The 6,000-nt window shown below is 46.0% G+C and overlaps 1 long non-coding RNA gene across 1 annotated transcript; it reads left to right on the top strand.

Annotated features, from left to right (window-relative positions):
* The first annotated feature begins 1,365 nt into the window (after window positions 1–1,365).
* On the top strand, window positions 1,366–3,308 carry LOC140682131 (uncharacterized). The gene is made up of 2 exons (XR_012053393.1): window positions 1,366–1,467; window positions 3,257–3,308. It is a non-coding gene; the product is annotated as an uncharacterized lncRNA (long non-coding RNA).
* Window positions 3,309–6,000: the final 2,692 nt, after the last annotated feature.

Here is a 6,000-nt window from a genome sequence, read left to right as displayed (position 1 = left end):
GGATGCCGAGCCCGCCGCGGCCCCCCGAGGCCCCCGCACCCCCGGAGAACGCGGCGGGACGAGCGCGGCTGGATCGCCGCGGGCGGAAGGAACCGGCCCCTCCGCCGCTCTCGACCGCGCCCGGGGTGAGAGCGGGACCCTGCTCGGGCCGCTCATCCGACACCTGCCGCGTGAGACCCGATGCTCTCCTTCCTCTCCCCACTTTCTCGCTCTCTCCAATGGAAAAACCTCTGGGTTTAAAATGCCAGGGGAAACTGTTACCTCTTTATTTCCAGAGGACAGGAGAGTCTGAGTTGGAAGGACGCCCGAGGATCATGAAGTCAAATGATGTGAAGTGATTGGCCCATCTAGGGATTGCATTCAGCATATTGGTATTCTCAGCTCCTGAGCAAATTTTGTGATCACAAGAAAGGGCTGGGATGGGAATGGCTGTTCCTTCTTTTCTGCTAATGCTGTTTTACACACCAGCCCTTTGAACCAGCCCTCAGAACTGGCTGGCACCTGACAAAACTGCATAGAACTCCTCCAATAACCTAGAATTCCTGCTCTTTCCAGCATTTCCCCAATGGCTCGGAATGTGCAACATCCTTTTCCAGGGAGCAATAAGCAAAACAAGTCCTGAGGTTTCACCTGGTCCATGGCAATCCCAACAGAGAAATGCATTATTGTCACCAAAAGTCTCAAGATCTGTTAAAAATTCAATGACAACACTGGGATGGGATTCCCAGAAACCTTCTTAATAGTCTTGGCTCCATTTTAATTAAATTTTAGTCCCTCAACTGGCTGTAGAATTTATCCTGAGATTTAGAGTTGAAGCAGGATTGGCTTTGGATTGACTTTCACCTCTGGCCCCAGTTTCCCTCAAAAACATCCCCTACTTATTCCATGTAGATTAACTCTTTACCCTCAAAATTTCCCTACATGTCCACTACCAGTGATCCTATTTTCTCCTCAAAATTTTCATTCTCCATCTTGGAGAAAAATTCCATTTCTACACCCAAAATTTTCACTCCATGTCCACAACTGATGACCTCAGTTTACCTCAGGATGTTAATTTCTGAATCTCTGGGGATTATTTCACTTTTCCTCCCCACATTTTCCTTGTCTTTCCACTTCTGATTTCCTAATTTTTACAAGAAAATATTAATCGTCTATTCTAGGGATTATCTCCAGTTTTACAACCCAAATTTTCCTTACCTTATTTTTTACCCAAAAATACTCATTCTTAGAGTTTTGTCCCCCAAAATTCCCCTACTTTTCCACAATTTACTTCAAAGTATTTATTTAATAACATGGAGCTTTTCTCAATATTTACTCCCACAATTTTCCCTATTACTCATTTTTGCCATTTTTCATTCTCTTCTCCAGAGAAGGATGGAGACTGTCCTCAGAGGGAAGCCCAAGCTGGTGGGACCCAGCTCTGGCAATCCCATTTCCTCTTGTTGCTGCTGTCCTGGAAAGCCACAGGTAAAAAGCCCTCAGACCTGGCACCCCTGAACAGCGGGAGAGCTGGAGTTTCACCCAGGTCCCAGTGCCCTGCACTGCGACACTAATAAGAGCACAGGCTGACCGCTCCACCCAGCACCATCCCTCCTTTTCCTGCACCGTTCCCACATCCTGTGTCTGTGCCAGAGGCTGGCACCCAGCACTGTGCCAGCTCTCACCCTGGCAGCACACCGACGTGGTGGCCTGGCCAGAAGTGGCTCCTGTCAGAATCCAGAGTGGTGAGAAAAGTGGAAGTTCCTGACTCCATACCAGAGATGGTGGCCCCGCTACACAGATTAGCGTGCCCTTCCAAAAACGGTGGCATTGTTTTGGGTAGGGATGGAAAATGGCACGGAAAGGCATCTGTTTAGCTGCCTGACCCTGACCCCGATTCCAACTCAGACCCCACGTTCTCAGCAGGATTTCCCACAGGACTATAGGTCAGAGAGAAGAGAAATTACTTTTTATGATCTTGAAATTTATCCAGGTGGAACTGGGATGTTGCCTTGCCCGTCCTCTTTGCACTGCAGACACATGGGAGCAGCTCAGCACCAGCCCAGTTCTGAGAAATAACAACATGTGAGGGCTTTAAGTGTTAATCACAACTCTCTTGTGTCTTGGTGGCAAAGATTCAGTCCCACAGTCCCAGACTGATGAGGGAAGAAAGGAATTTCTGTTATTCATGGAAAAGCTTCTGTTACTCCTTCTGCAGGCTTTTAATTCTGTGGCCTGTGTGACTGTCTGGTATCTTTTTAACAAGACTTATCAGAGATTTAGATTTAGGAATTGAATTTGGGTCACTACAAAATCTTGCCAAGCCTGAAGGCCTGAGGTGAAGACTGCTCTCAGAAAAGGTCCTTTATTATTCGTCTGTCAGATTTCCCTCGGCACTGGGCACAGAAGGCGGGGATTTGGATCAGGAATTCTGCAAGCAGGGCCTGTGTGACCCTTGGCTTCGTGTGTGTGTGTGTGTGTGTGTGTGTGTGTGTGTGTGTGTGTGTGTGTGTGTGTGTATGTCTGTGAGCCAGGGCTGGGACAAGGACTCATGCTGGAGCTCTTTGGAGCCATTTTAAAGGTCTGATCCTAGAACATTTTGGAGGCTGTTTCCAGAGCTCCATTTCTAGCTGGATCTCACTCCAAGTGCAGCAGTCCAGGGGAGGGCTCTGACCTCTCCAGAGTTCTGCTCAGCCAGGCTGTGGCTGTCGCTGGCTCAGATTGGGATTGTGGCATGTTTTCCGAGGAACTGGAGATCAGTAAGGACTGGTGCTCTGGAAAACGGGGACCTGCAGGGATTTGCTTTAGCAAAGCTGAAATGCAATTTGTAAAGGTAGCCCAAAATTCAAATTCCTGTGGGTTTTGTGGAGGACAGGAGAACTAGGTCAGAACTGGGTTTTGTGGTAAGAGGATCTGAGAAGCTGGATCCGTGCATGTGGCATGATTTGTATGATTAAAATGAAGTCCCTGTCCCAGAGGCTGATGGTTTCTGCTCATTCCTGTGGCCAGTTGTCTCCAGCGTATTGCTGATCCAGAGTGATCTGCTCGGATTTCAGACTGTCCGTGCCCTGGTCACTACAGTCCCCAGTGCCTGAGACACAGAGACAGTCCTGACCAGAGTGGCCAGTGTCACTTAAATAGAAATGAAATGTGCCAGACTTGCTGTGGACAGAAACTACTCTGGGCTTGCTTTAGTTTTAAAATTTTGAGTAAATTCTTCATGCATAATCAGTTAATTCTGCCTCTAAAGAGAGATTTTCCTCACCCCTGTTTACAGATTGCTACATACAAATGCACATAACTTTATAAAGGAAAACCAGAAGTAAAAACCAACATCTTCTGCTACATTAGGTTATCATTTTATTGTGGCCATTTATTTTGTGGTAAGTAATAACTGCCTTTCCCAGTGTGCTTTGGGGTTTCAGCTATTTGGGAATAATTTCAGCCAACTCTTTGCAGTGAAAATATGAAGGTGGGGATGAGTGACCAGTACCCTGGGAAGGGCTGTGGATGTGCCTGGGTCAGGAGAAAATGGTCAGGGCTTATCTTTTCCTAGTTTGAGGCTGGGTCTGGCAACACAATAATATTCCAAAGCCAACTAATTATTTCCTCCACTTTGTCACTTGTCCAGGCTCTCTGCCATGTCAGTGGATACACCTCTATACCATAGGGGCTTTCCATGTGGGCTTCAGGGCTTTCCTCCAAGTAGTGGTAAACCAAATTTCCATTTTACAGACCTCTAGTGCTGCTGGATTAGCTAAAGGACATGACCTCCCTGTGAAATCAGTTTTTAAACAAAAGGTAAACTTTGAACCTTGGACTACAGCTAAAAGATAAGAGATGCACACTAGATCAATACTTGGCAAATATGAATTGCATGCCATGAGCACACAGCTCTCTGCTGTATCTCTACATGTTTTAGTGTGCTGGTGCAGCACACTAGTTTTAAGGGGTTCTTTACAGAGCACAACCATTAAATAACTTCTAGCTGCTTCGAAGTGGAGTAACATAGTGTAAGTCTAGTAATTACCTTCCTCTGCAGCCCACCTAGAGTTCAGGGAACTGAAGGCCACCTGTTTGCACAAGTGACAATATTTTCCCTACCGCACCGGTAATTTCCTTTGCCCTAGTGCATTATTTCTGTGAACAGCAGCTTTTAAGAAAATTGTCAAGTTTGGAACAGTTCCTCTTCCTCAGCAAGCAAGCAGCTGGTTCACCATCTCCAATTATGTAATAATAATGTAAGTATAATTTGTGCTTCTATGTTTTATCAGTGGCTGGGTACAACACACACATTTTGGACTCAGCATTGCCCAGTTGTGCCTATAGATTAAAAAAAAAAAAAGAGAGAGAGAGATAATAATAGGAGCATTCGATTCCATTTTCCCCCCCTTTTATAAGGGACTTTGCTATTTGATAGCAAGGCAGGAAACATCTTTCTATTGCTCCTTTCTGCCTGTGGTTTGTAACAACAGTGCCAAGCCTATCGCAAGAATTTGCACTTCAGCCAATATTCCAGGAGTCCAAATCCCCAAGACAAAGGTAGGTGGTGTTACATGCCAGGGAAGCAGCCCAAGAGAAATCAGTGTTCCTCAGGAACAGCCCAGATGTGACAGATGTTCCTGCCCTACACGTGGACAGAAGCTCAGTGCCAGGAGCACCCAGAGTGCAGCAGTTTTGTGTGCAGTGCAAGGGTCCTAATAACAACTCCAGCCTGGCAGCCTCCTGGTCCAGGAAAGCACTGGCAAGAACTGCTGTCCAGTAAGAAAATGCAGCTGCCTTGAGATTGCTTTGTACTCTAAATTCCCAGAGCAACAGAGCTGCTGATGTCCTGTTTGGCAAGGACACTTTCATGGCGAGATGTCAGCAGCTTTTAGGACCTGGAGAATTTAATCAGGACTTCGGTGCAGAGACAAACACTAGAGAGACGCAGAATCACTGCTTCTAAGCACAAATTTGAACCAGAAATTGACTCTCCACCAATGTGGATTCCTGGAAGCAAGTTTTTACTTCATGTCTCACTTAGATGAAAAAAAAAAACAAAAAACAACCAAAACAAAACTGTCCCTGCTTCCCTAGAATACAACATTTCCTCTGGATTTTGTGCTTTTCTGTCTAGTGCCTCTCATGGCTTGAATGCAGGCACCAGGAAACTCAGCTGAGAGCCAGTTCCTCCATCTCTGGCCTCTGGTGTATTCACATCAAGCATGGTTTGGTAACACATACCTACTATATAGTGACACATTTATTGTAAGCAAATACAGGTTTGTGGTGCACACAAGTCATCTCAATTCACCTTATTCTTACTACCAAGTTGTCATTTGTCTTGTGGCAAACACAGTCTTCTATCAGCATCAGCACAAGTACCCAGTTTGGGATTTTTCTTTCTGATGATAAAAGCCTATTTCCTCCCCAGGCAGCCACTGGGAGCAGTACACAGCCGAGCCTGGCTCTGACAACACTAACAGAACATTCCTTCCCAGTTTGCTTAACATCACCTTTCAGAGCTTTCACCTGGCACCACGACAGAAAGGCACCAAGAAAGTGCCACATCCATTCCTGAGCTCCTTTCAGCTCAGCAGTAGGGAGTCTGCTCATTTCAGCAGGGAAAGGGACTGCTGGGGAAACAGCCTTGGAGAGGCACAAGGCAACCCAAGGCCTTCCTACACCCCCTGCACACACAGAGGGGGCCACCCCACAGAAGCCAGGACACGTTCTCAGTTTACTAGCATAGCTGTGGAAACTTCTCTGTCAGTATAGTTCAGACATGTAGCACAGCACCAAAATAATGACTTATCTGGTACTGAAAATAACTGTGTGCTTTTAGAAAGTGCTGGGAAAAAAAAAAAAAAAAGTACTTAATCCAGCACCATTACTTCACTAGGTGCTGGATCAGCAAACACACGTAAGCAATACATAGTAACCCTCACTCAGCATCCTCCTGCTCTTATGCTCAAACTATGTTTCTAAAGCTGACTTTTAAAAAAAACCAACCATGAAACCTCCAAGACTTCATGTAAA

This window comes from Taeniopygia guttata, chromosome W (assembly GCF_048771995.1).
Source record: "Taeniopygia guttata chromosome W, bTaeGut7.mat, whole genome shotgun sequence".
Taxonomy (NCBI): Eukaryota; Metazoa; Chordata; class Aves; order Passeriformes; family Estrildidae; genus Taeniopygia; species Taeniopygia guttata.
Note: the sequence above shows the minus strand (reverse complement) of the source record. Positions and strands in the feature narration are given on the sequence as shown.